We start from the raw sequence: 13,188 nt of genomic DNA, 5'->3' as shown, positions 1-13,188 counted from the left end.
AAAAATACCAGAAGGTTGATGACAAATTGGGTGAAGTAATAGGCAACAAAAATAATTATAAATCTAGAATGACAGATTAATGAGGAAAGACTAAAATTAAATATATATATGAAGTGGTGATAAAAAGGTGAACATCAGAGAAGTTTGAATTTGAATAAATATACTAATTAATTTTGAATAAAAAGAAAAAAGTTTCATTTGAATAAGCTAAACTTACAAAAGTTACCTAGCATTTATAACTGTGAATATGTCATAAAGTTGATAAAATAGTGTTTACCTTGAATATTACTCCTTGAATGCTCACATCTCCAATTTAACTGTTTATATTATAAAAAGAATGAAGACATTACTTCTTAATCATATAAAAAAGAATCAAAATTTGTAAACACATTATATAGAAGAGCATGCATTTACTTTCTAAAATATAAATAAGATATTGAAATATGCCTTTTATTAAGTTGGAAAGTACTTCAATATATGTTTTATTAAATTTTAATTGCTCATAAGTGAGACATGTGATGTTTAAATTCATAAAATATTATAATTTCCTGTTAATAAGATATATGATAGCTGGTAGAGGAAATAAGTGTTAAAATCTATATTAACACTGAATAGCCAGGAGTGTTGAAAAAGAAAACCAAAGGGGCCTCACAATGCCTGACTTCAGCTATATTACAAAGCTGTGATCATCAAGATAACATGGTACTAGCACAAAAAAAGACACATAGATCAATTGAACAGAAAAGAGAACCCCAAAATGGACCCTCAACTCTATGGTCAACTAATCTTCAACAAAACAGGAAAGAATATCCAATGGAAAAAAAGACAGTCTCTTCAATAAATGGTGCTGGGAAAATCAGACAGCCACATGCAGGTGAATGAAACTGGACCATTCTCTTACACCATACACAATTATAAATTCAAAATTGATGAAAGACCTAAATGTGAGACAGGAATCCATCAAAACCCTAGAGGAGAACACAGGCAGTAACCTCTTCGACCTTGGCCGCAGCAAATTCTTCCAAGACACGTCTCTAAAGGCAAGGGAACCAAAAGCAAAAACGAACTATTGGGGCTTCACCAAGATAAAAAGCTTCCGCACAACAAAGGAAACTGTCAACAAACTAAAAGGCAACCTATGGAATGGGAGAAGATATTTGCAAATGACATATCAGATAAAGGGCTGGTATACAAGATCTATAACGAATTTATCAAACTCAACACCCAAAAAACAAATAATCCAGTCAAGAAATGGGCAGAAGACATGAATAGATTATTTGTCCAAAGAAGACCTACAAATTGCCAACAGACATATGAAAAAATGCTCCATATCACTTGTCATCAGGGAAATGCAAATCAAAACCACAATGAGATACCACCTTACACTAGTCCGAATGGCTAAATTAACAAGACAGGAAACAACAACTGTTGGCCAGGATGCAGAGAAAGGTGAACCCTCTTACACTGTTGGTAGAAATGCAAGCTTGTACAGCCACTCTGGAATACAGTATGGAGGTTCCTCAAGAAATTAAAAATGGAGATGCCCTATGACCCAGCAATTGCACTACTGGGTATTTACCCCAAAGATACAGATGTAGTGGAAAGAAGGGGCACATGCACCCCAATATTCAAGGCAGCAATGTCCACAATAGCCAACCTTTGGAAGGAGTTGAGATGTCCTTCAACAGATAAATGGATAAAGAAGATGTGGTTCATATATACAATGAAATATTACTCAGCCATCAGAAAGGATGAATACCTACCATTTGCATCGACGTGGATGGAACTTGAATTAAGTCAAGCAGAGAAAGACATTTATTATATGGTTTCACTCATATGTGGAATATAAGAAACAGCACAGAGGATCATAGGGGAGGGAGGAAAAACTGAATGGGAAAAAATCAGAGAAGGAGACAAACCATGAGAGACTCTTGATTCTGGGAAACAAGCTGAGGGTTGCAGAAGGGGAGATGGTTGGATGGATGGGGTAACTGGGTGATGGGCATAAGGAGGGCACGTGATGTGATAAGCAGTGGGTATTATACATAACTGATGAATCATTGAACACTACATCAGAAACTAATGATGTAGTATATGTTGGCTAATTGAATTTAAATAAAAATAAATAAATAAATGAAAATTTAAAAAATAAAAATAAAAACTATATTAAAAGACTAACCTTACCCCAAAACAATGAATATACAAGGAAGTTCTAGAGAGAAAAAAGTAAATATGTAAAATAAACATCTAGAGAGAGTGATATATTTAGAAAATAGGCAAAGTGAAGACTAGGTCCAAATATTTGTAATTCTCAGAGAAGAAAATTGAAAAAGTAATGGAATAGATCATATTCTTAGGTATAGAAGTCAATACAATCTTTTTTTCCCTAGGCAAAAAACTTTATTAACCTTGTTTCAAACTTTATTCCCAGGCTTCTTCAGCTTAATTAGCTGCAAAGAATGAATAGTGTATAAGGAAAAACTGAAAAGAGCTGCAGTGTCCAAGGGACATGGGCTTAAAAATTAGAGATCTAGATTTTATCAGATCCATGAACAAAATTTTAAAAAGCAGTCATAATATAAAATAGCAGCTCCCCAAGTTGACACAATTCAGTTTGCTTCATTCTTGGAAGTTTCATCAAAATTCTCCACAAGATCTGGAACTTCATCATCCTCCTCCTCTCCGGTAGCAAGTGGTGCTTTTCCATCCACAGATTGTTTGGACAGAGCTTCAGCCAGTCTTCTCAAACTAGTCAGACTGCAGCAAGTTGGTTTAAGATACTGGGTAGCATTTCTGTCAGCTGCTTTGTCCCAGCGAGGCCTGGAATGGTGGAAGTGTTCGCGGCAAGTGACGCCTGAACTTTGGGGTTGTTGAAGTGGAGCACTGTTCCTTGGTTTGTGAACATACTCACTTCTTCAATACCAGAGATATTGTTTACCCCTAACTTCTTTAAGGAGAACTGAAGGTTTTATCATCTGCTGTAGCCGTTCTATGAACCACCTTCTTCTTTCAGCGAGCAGTTCCTTTCCCACCAATGCGCACTTGTGCTTGCAGTTTGGCGAGTTTCTCCTGGTTCATGATAGTTTCTTTCATCTTGGAGCAGAAATGGGACCTCGTGGGGGAATAGGGTTGGAGCTCAGGGGGTCCTGGGCAGACCAGCTAAGATTAGGTGCACACACGTGGGGACGCAAGATCGAACTCAATACAAATTTTAACAAATAAAATAAGGCTAGGGGCACCTGAGTGGCTCAGTTGGTTAAGTGGCTGTCTTCAGCTCAGGTCATGATCCCAGGACCCTGGGATGGAGCCCGGCATCTGGCTCCCTGCTCAGCAGGGAGCCTCTTCTCCTCTGCCTGCCATTCCCCCTGCTTGTACTTGCTCTCTGGCTCTCTCTGTGTCAAATAAATAAATAAATAAATAAATAAATAAATAAATAAATAAATAAATAATAAATAAATAAATAAAATAAAATAAGGCTCAAACTTATGTTTTGAGGGACACCACAGTATGACTGTGAAAATGTATTTGAATGGTCCTCATCTGCATACACACCTCTAATCTAGGAAAAGTTTTGAGAACATTTCTCATTGAGGTTTTTTTTTTTTTTTTTTTTTTTTTTTTTTTACCTCCCCTTCTACATGAAAGCATTTTTAGGGCATGTCTGTATACCCAAAAATTACTTTGAGGTTCTGATTACCAGTTTATATCTGTGTGGTGTACTAGGTAAGAGGATTTAATTTAGAGCTAGGTTGCTTGAATTCAAATGCGAACTCTACCAACTACTACTTATGTGACCTTAGGCAATATATCACTTTTCATGCCTTAATTTTCTCATTTTGAAACTGTGGCAAATAATAGTATTTATGTCATCCTCCTTGGGGAAAACAAAGGTGTCAGGTTCTTGAAACATGTGTTGGTGGTGACTTTTTAAAAATCTAACACTAAGGGTGCCTGGGTGGCTCAGTTGGTTAAGCGACTGCCTTCGGCTCAGGTCATGATCCTGGAGTCACGGGATCGAGTCCCGCATCGGGCTCCCTGCTCAGCAGGGAGTCTTCTTCTCCCTCTGACCCTCCTCCCTCTCATGCTCTCTGTCTCTCATTCTCTCTCTCTCAAATATATAAATAAAATCTTTAAAAAAAAATCTAACACTAAAAGAAAATCAAAAAAGCAAAAATAAATACATGGGACTATATCAAACTAATAAGCTTCTGCACAGAAAAGAAAACATTCAACAAAATGGAAGGACAACCTACCAAATAGGAGAAAATACTTGCAAATTACATATTTGATAAGGGCTTTATAACCTATATATATATATAAACACCTCATGCAACTCAATAGCAAAAATAACAATAATAAATAAAATAAAAACTCAATAAAAATGGTTAGAAGATCTGAATAGACATGTTTCCAAAGAAGAGATACAGATGGCAAACAGGTACATGAAAAGATGCTCAATATCACAAGTCATCAGGAAACTGTAAATCAAAATCACAATGAGATATTACCTCACACATGTTAGAATGACTATTATCAAAAAGACAAGAATAACGAGTGTTGGTGAGGATATGGAGGAGAGGGAACCCTTGAGTACTGCTCGTGGGAATGTAAATTGGTGCAGCCACTCTGAAAAAGAAAGTATGCAGGTTCTTCAAAAAATTCAAAATAGAAATACCACATGATCTAGGAATTCCACTTCTAGGTATTTATCCAGAGAAAAAAACACTAATTCAAAAAAGTATAGACACCACTATGTTCACTGCAGCATTATTTATAATAGTCAAGATATGGGAACAATATAAGTGTCCATTGATAAATGAGTGGATAAAAAATTGTATTATTTTATAGACTTAGATATAGATAAAGGTGAATATTCACAATAGAATATTATTCAGCCATAGAAAATGAAATCTTGTTATTTGTGAAAATCTGAATAGACCTCGAGGGCATAATTATGTTAAGTGAAATAAGTCAGGCAGAAGAAGGCAGAGGCAGTATGATCTCTCTTATGTGTGATATCTAAAAACAAAATAAAAAAAGCTAGCTCATAGATACGGAGAACAATTTGGTGCTTGTAAAAAGGTGGGGGCTAAGGAGTGGGAGAAATGGGTGAACTGTTTTTGTGGGGGGTTTTTAGTTTAAATAAAAATATAAAATAAAATTATGCACAAATAAATATAACACAAATCTAAAGACCAATTTCTATTTTACTCTCTATGTTAAGTTGGGCTAAGATAAGTTGAGGTCATTTTTTGAATATGTGTATTTATAAAATTATCAATTAAATCCATTACCATCTTTTAAAAAGATCACAAAATAGAAAAGCACCATAAACATTTTAGAAAGTTTTGAATAGTTAATCAGCTAATTTCCACTGCAACCTACTTTCATCTTAACCCTGTCAATCACAAACTAACCTATAAATCCTAAACTGAGCTGCTTACGTTAAGGTGGCTAAACCTATCTCAAAGCATGAGAAATCAGCAATAAATTTTGAAATTGAAATTTCATTATTTTATAAGCCATCCACTTGTCAAAAATGAGTTAATGAATGACTTCTCTCCACTTTCATCTATTTTTTCCTGTAAAAATAGATTTGAGTTGGCTATCTATTTAATAAAACAATTAAAAGCATATCTTTAGGGTGCCTGGGTGGCTCAGATGGTTAAGCGTCTGCCTTCGGCTCGGGTCATGATCCCAGGGTCCCGGGATCGAGTCCCGCATCGGGCTCCCTGCTCGGCAGGGAGTCTGCTTCTCCCTCTGACCCTCCTCCCTCTCATGCTCTCTGTCTCTCATTCTCTCTCTCTCAAATAAATAAATAAAATCTTTAAAAAAAAAAAAGCATATCTTTACAGATCTATGCATTTTTAAAATATTATGACAAACGTATTAAGTCATAATTATTCAACATCTCCATGTAAAAGATCCTCTTGATTGGCACTAGAGAAGCTACAGATACACAGGGTGGATACAAACTTTGGCCTCACAAATTTATTGCCTACTGTTATGGGCTACATTGTGGCGTCAAATGTCATATGTTCACATCTTAACCCCAGTAAGAATGCGACTGTATTTGGTGATAATGGAGACAGGGTCTTTCAAAAGGTAATTAAGTCAATGAAGTCATTAAGGTGAGCCTTAATCCAATATGATCGTGCCCTTAAAAAAACAAACAAAAGACAGGTGATTAGGACACAGACATGTACGGAGGAAGATCATGTGATACACATCTATAAGCCAAGGAAAGGGGCCTCAGAAGCAACCCACCCCCTCAAAATCTTGATTTCAGATGTCTAGCCTCCAGAGCTCTGAAAAAATACATTTTTCTTATTTCAGCCATCCCGTTAGGGGCACTTCTTTGTGGCAGCCTTAGTGTCTCAGTCCATTTGGGTTGCTATAACAAAAATATTATAGAATAAGTGGCTTATAGGGCACCTGCGTGGCTCAGTTGGTTAAACGACTGCCTTTGGCTCAGGTCATGATCCTGGAGTCCCGGGATCGGGTCCCGCATCGAGCTCCCTGCTCGGCAGGGAGTCTGCTTCTCCCTCTGACCCTCCTCCCTCTCATGTGCTCTCTGTCTCTCTCATTCTCTCTGTCTCAAATAAATAAATAAAATCTTAAAAAAAAAAAAAAAAGAATAAGTGGCTTATAAACAATAGAATTTATTTTTTTGAAGTTCTGGAGTCTGAGAAGGCCAAGATCAAGGCACCTCACATGGTAGGAAGCTGGGAGTTCTCTGGCCCTCTTTTATAAGGGCACTAATCCCATTCAGGAGTGTTTCACCTTCATGGCCTAATTACCTCCTAAAAGCCTCACCTCTAAATACCAACCCATTAGGGATTAAATTTCAGCCTCTGAATATTGAGAGGCCATGAATATTCAGTCTGTGGCACCTAGCAAATTAATGTTCCTACTTGAGGGGCCACGATGTCATGTTGGGACTGTTCCTTTTCCTCTAAGACCTAAGGTTTCCTTTAAACTGTCCTCTAAGGTCTAAGGAAAGGTCTTTTCTTTTTCTCCATTCTTTTTTTTCTATTCTTCCTTCTTCTTTTTTGATGTAACTAAATGAAAGATTACCCCTTTATTCATGTTTCATTATTATGGTACTTCTTGCCCTTTTTGAATTTGTATATACAGACTGCAGTGGAAAGATATTCAAAGCAATTTTCTGAGTAGTTGCTTCATTTCATCTTTTGGATGACATGGATTCTGTTGATGATAATATTATTCTTTGTTTTTGTTGTGATCTAGTAGCACTGAGATATCTCTCTTTACCAATTTCTTCACCATTTTTTAACAAATGGTTGTCTCATTTATCCCTCCATTCAAGTGTATTGTCTGGCTTGCATGACTGTTTAGCTAGCACGCATGCCTATGAAGGTTTAGTTATAATAACATCTTTTTTTCATTTTTCAAATTCTATTTAAATGTAGACTATCAGTCAAATGATTGGAAATCAATGATGAAAAACAGTGTTTAGAGTTTTCCTCCAGGTACAGCGGTACATGCATTGTGGGGCGGGGGGGGAAGGCATCCTTGTGGGGCTAGGATCAGTTCAAGGGGTCATCTGAGGCCATGTGGGTCAAGGGGTCACTGTGCCCCTGGCCTGGCCCCTAGTGTACTCAGGGTAGACCACCAGCCCACTCCTCTGCCTTGGCTCCTAGGGGCCCAGCTCCGCTTTGGCTCCTCTGAAGAGCCGCTGTCGCACAACCTGCCCCATCATAAATATGTACAAAATAACATCTTTTAAACTAATAAATTAATAATAGCAACACACCGTATGGGAGCTTATATTATTATTCCCACCAAGATAATAACAACAAAACTTTCCTTCCAAATTGTTCAACAAATGCAGTTATATAAGGCTTTATATTTCTACAGAGCCTTAATTATAAAAAGCCAAAGTATCTTTGTATATAATTTAATGCTACTCATAAAACCTAAATTTGTGTTTTTAGCAATGACTAAACAACCGCTACCAGCTAGTTCTTCCACTGAAAATAACAAGGAAACTTAACAAATTAACAAGGAAATTACTGAATAAAACAACTATTTTAGAATTTGAACGACTAGCTGAAAAGAACTATGACTCCTAACAGAATGAAACAAATAACGTACGCTCCCATAATTGCCCCAGCTTTGATTCCCATAAATTTACCAGATCTTAATATAGGGAGAGGAATTCATGCATAGCATTACCATCCTGAATTAAGTAAAGATAAACCTAAGATTGTGAAGTTCAGATGGCTTGTATTTGTGGAATACAGCCCCGAAGATAAGAGCTCAATTCAGAAAAAAAGAAAAAGCTTCAGAAATCTGTATGAGTCTTTTGTGTCCTTGCTTAATATCAAGATGTGCATGTATAGGGTGAGACTCCGCAGGCTCAGAAAAGGATAACTACCAGGAAAGTAATAGGTACTGGGGAGCTGACACAAGACTGAGAAAGATTTCATTTTTAACCTGAATAGAAAGTTCTTAGAGTCCGCCAAATGCATTCCATAGTATACACCAATCAAGCCACATTTTGGGAATCAGGTTTAACTATCGTGAGAACCTAGATTAAAAGCTATTTTAGACTCACAGAAACATAGTTTAGAAGATCAATCTGATCTGCCAGGAAATTGGCTGCTTAGTATAAAAATCAAACTAAACCAAACCAACAAACCCAAGATTCTTTAAAAACTGAGACATTCAAAGTAAAATATTTACAGTATCTAGAATCCAATCAAATATCACAAAAGATCTCAAAGAAACTAAAAGATATGACATAAACCAAGAGAAAAGTCAGTCAATTGAAAGATCTAGAACTGAAAAAGATAAGTAATAATCAGATTTTTTTAAATGTTCATTATAAAGATAGTTAGGTCATTAAATAAATATTATGAATATAATGAAGAGAGATAGAAACTGTATTAAAAAAACAGATGTAACCTCCAGAGAGAAAAATACAATATTTACAGTAAAAGAAAATCTACTGGGGCTCAAGAAAAAATTAGATACTTGTTAGAAAATTTCAGTGAATTTGAGAACATGACAGTAGAAACTGCCCAAACTCAAAAATAGAGGAAAAATGGCTGAAAAAAACAAACAAGGTTCAAAAGACATATTGGGAAAAATATTGAATTATCTGCTATATGAATAATATGACTTTGAGAATTACAAGGGAATTGGAGAGAAAAATATATTTGAAGAAACAATGACCAAAATTTTTCTAAATTTTATGATAACTACACAAAACACATAATAAGCAAGTCACTAAAAAGCACTGATGAAAGAAATCATTATGTAGCCAAGGGGGAAAATAATACATTATATAGAAGGAAACAAAAATAAAAATCATTGTGAATACCTCACCTGCAAAAAATGCATTGTAGAAAAAAGAATGGCATATTTAAAGTGTTGGGGGGGTTGCCAATGAGAATGCTATATCTACTCAAAATACACTTCAAAAATGAATAAAAAAATACAATAAAACAGAAATTTTGAACTACTACACTGCAAGGGTTGCTTAAAGATGTTTTTCATGCCGAGGGTAAATGATTTCAGATGGGAATTTTGATCCATCAAAAGGAAAGGAGAGTACTAGAACTGGTATATTTATGGGTTAAACATTTTTTTCCTTATGTAAAAAACATTGGAATTATATTTGATTGCTTAATAAAAGTGGCAAATTGTATTTTGAGTCACTGTTGACTTATAGAAGTAAAGTGATTGACGATAACAGCACATGGTATTTTGGGTTGGCCTGCAGCTGGTGTATTAAATGAAGAATATGCACTTTATGACCTGCTGAATGAAAAGGCACATACCACACAGAGTTGGTAGGTACCTCCCTCAGCATCCATATTGAACGCACAGTTACAATACAAAAATTTTAATTACCTACCGATCCCAGAAGTGAGGGAGGTGTAATGGGAAGTGTAAGGATAGTCCTCTCTTTCCTAGTTCATGAGGAAGCAAGAAATAGCAGGGTAGCAAGCACCTATTACTTATAAGGTGGTCGTGATGGAGGTCAGTAACTTTTCACAGGCTCAACTCTAAGTGGATATTTTCAAAAGTGTCCCGGCGGATGCCTGGGTGGCTCAGTCAGTTATACGTTGGCCTTCGGCTCAGGTCATGATCCCAGGGTCCTGGGATCAGTCCTGCCTCCCCCACCGGGCTCCCTGCTCAGTGGGGAGCTTGCTTCTCCCTCTGACTCCCGCTCTCCCTGCTTGTACTCTCTCTCTCTGACAAATAAATAAATAAAATCCTTTAAGAAAATAAAAGGTGTCCTGCAAAAAGCAAATTGGGAAGCACTGTAAAATGACCAGTTAGCAACTCAAAATAGCTGTTTTTCCATCACACACAGGGATGGAAGTAGTCTGTTTTAAGATACTTATATATAAGGTGGTATAACATTAAACATTTTTTTCAAGCACTTTATTGTACCCTTGAAATACCCTAAAACTTATCATTCATTCAATACTCCCTGCATCCCTGTTTTTTTTTTTTTTTTTTTCCCCTTGGAAGATTTTTCTACCTGAGATTCCTCTCACCTGATTTCAGTGTTTTCAAAATGTTCCTCATTCAGTTGTGAGGCTTATAGGGAGCCAATAAAGCCCCCACCCTTTTTTTTTGGACAAGGGACATATTTTAATAGGTATGCTTTGTAAAGATTTGATTGTAATGCTTACAATAAATTTGAACAGTGATCTTCAATTTCAGGTCTTCTCTGTCTCATCAAAAACAAAACAAACAAAAAAGACAAAACAGAAAGCCCACTACTATAGTCTACCAGAGACTTCTATGACCTTATATTTTATCTACCTTTCTTGTAGATACTTGTGTTTATTCTTATCATCATTCAGTAATATTTAAGTTTCTTGAAGGTTAGGCATTTGATTGTACCCATCTTTGGGACTCTACCAAAAACCTAGCAAAGATAGGTTAAAATAAATTTAAGAAATATTTATAGGTTTCATTTTTGCTTCTCTTTGCAAAACATACAAAGTAAAAATACACATACACAAATAGGTGTCCATTTTTATAAAAGCAGCTTTGATAGATCAAATAAATCAAATAGCCTTTGAACAGGAACAGTATTTAGGTTTGACTTGCCTTAATTGGACATTTATATTGATCAAGTTGAATGTCTAATGGCTCTATTTTATAGGTTGAGAGGATAAATTTAATAACTCAATCTCAAGAGAGGGTTTTAATACAATTAACAAGAAAGAAAACCACATTTATTTTATTAGAAAGAGTATCATTTAATGTAATCTACTTAATGATATCCAAGAATAGTTGATGGGTTATGTATTGTCCTAATACAAAGGAATATGAACCCAGATTTTTAAAAGAAAGGGAAAGCCTCCACAAGAGTACTTGGGTATTTGTAATAAGGGAGAATAATTTGTGTATTCATAAGGTGAGTTGGAGTTTTTCCTTCTTCCTGTAGTAAAATTTTCCAAGTACTTATTTCTTTTGACTAATAAATGCTATTTCCTATTTATGCAACACTGCTATGCTTCACAGTGTTTTGTATTGTCAGAAACATTTATTGGACTCTTGGTATAGGAAATCCATGTTATTGGTTGCATTTCTCTTTCCAAATGGATATCTCAACTTCCTTGAACTGCAAGAATAGTGAAATTAAAGCAGACACATTTAAAAACTACAAAGTGGATATGATAAACAAAGCCTCTTTTATAAGCCATTTTGGATAAAGTATTACTGTATTCAGTTATTAATTCATCATATTTACTCTTATTCAGATCTTTAAATACTGTATTATAACTTATATGAGCTACTTTTTCATCTTTGAGTGGTCACATTTTCCTGAGAAGCCTTCTTATAACTACACAGGGTATTCATAGCAGTCTATTCACATATTCATTATAGAACTTACCATATTACATTTCATAGTATAAAGTGGATTTATTCTTAATTATCACTTTTATTTTTCATTCCACCCTGCAAGCATTTATTGTATAAATGATATGTTAAGTAGTCTGCTGGAAAGTTCTTGAAGAAAAAAATCATTTAAACATGTGTGTCTCCCTAATACTTGGAAAAAGTTGTAATAATATTTTTGAATGAATGGCTGGAGAGATGGATGAATGAATTAATAAAATTCCACTCCCTAGTATCTTTCTTTTTTTTTTAAGATTTTATTTATTTATTTGACAGAGAGAGAGAGAGCACAAATAGGCAGAGTAGCAGGCAGAGGGAGAGGGAGAAGCAGGCTCTCCACTGAGCAGGGAGCCGGATGTGGGGCTTGATCCCAGGACCCCAGGATCATGACCTGAGCCGAAGGCAGCCGCTTAACCAACTGAGCCACCCAGGCGCCGCTCCCTAGTATCTTTCTACATGGATATGGAGTTTTTAAAAGTCATTTAACAAGAAGAAAATGTTTTTGTTTAACAAAATATTGTATGTTCAGAGTTATAAAGTGGTAATGACAAGAGAGCTCAAAATTAAAACATAAAACAATCATAACTAACTTTTATCTCCCATAAAATTTAGTGGTGGGCTTTTCTCGAATTTTCTTGTGGTCATATAGATATTCATAACTGTTATTATTTAATTTGTAATAATTACTATAAGCTAGTTGATTTGTCTTTATCCTCATTTTCCCCAATTTCTATACATTTAAAGGCAACTTATTTCAGTGATGATAAAATTACCCAAATGCATTATGTCTTTATTACATTTTGCAAATGAGAGATCAGAACAAAGAATGTTAGAATCAAAAATCAAAAGGGGGGGCGCCTGGGTGGCTCAGTTGGTTAAGCGACTGCCTTCGGCTCAGGTCATGATCCTGGAGTCCCGGGATCGAGTCCCGCATCAGGCTCCCTGCTCGGCAGGGAGTCTGCTTCTCCCTCTGCCCTCTTCCCTCTCGTGCTCTCTGTCTCTCATTCTCTCTCTCAAATAAATAAATAAAATCTTTAAAAAAAAAATCAAAAGGGAGAAAACATGGGTTACAAGGAAGATTATTTACATTAAGAAATGTACTAGGCAAAAAATTGCTGACATGTAAATAATTTTTAAAAAACATATTTCTGACATTCATTAAAGAAAAAAAGTCTCAAAATATCAGTTGTGTATACTTGTCAAGAGAAGGATGAAAAAAATTAAAGTTAAAAATGCCAAAATAATTCCTAACATTTACTTCGACTTAAAAAATATATACATAAGACTCTAGTAAAA

The 13,188-nt window shown here is 35.5% G+C and overlaps 1 pseudogene; it reads right to left on the bottom strand.

Moving 5' to 3' along the window:
- Positions 1-2,609: 2,609 nt before the first annotated feature.
- On the bottom strand, positions 2,610-3,093 carry LOC123847660 (transcription factor BTF3-like; annotated as a pseudogene).
- Positions 3,094-13,188: the final 10,095 nt, after the last annotated feature.

Source organism: Mirounga angustirostris, unplaced genomic scaffold (assembly GCF_029215605.1).
Source record: "Mirounga angustirostris isolate CCGP_5_RB_7025 unplaced genomic scaffold, mMirAng1.0.hap1 SCAF_2, whole genome shotgun sequence".
Taxonomy (NCBI): Eukaryota; Metazoa; Chordata; class Mammalia; order Carnivora; family Phocidae; genus Mirounga; species Mirounga angustirostris.
This window is presented reverse-complemented; position numbering and strand designations above follow the sequence as displayed.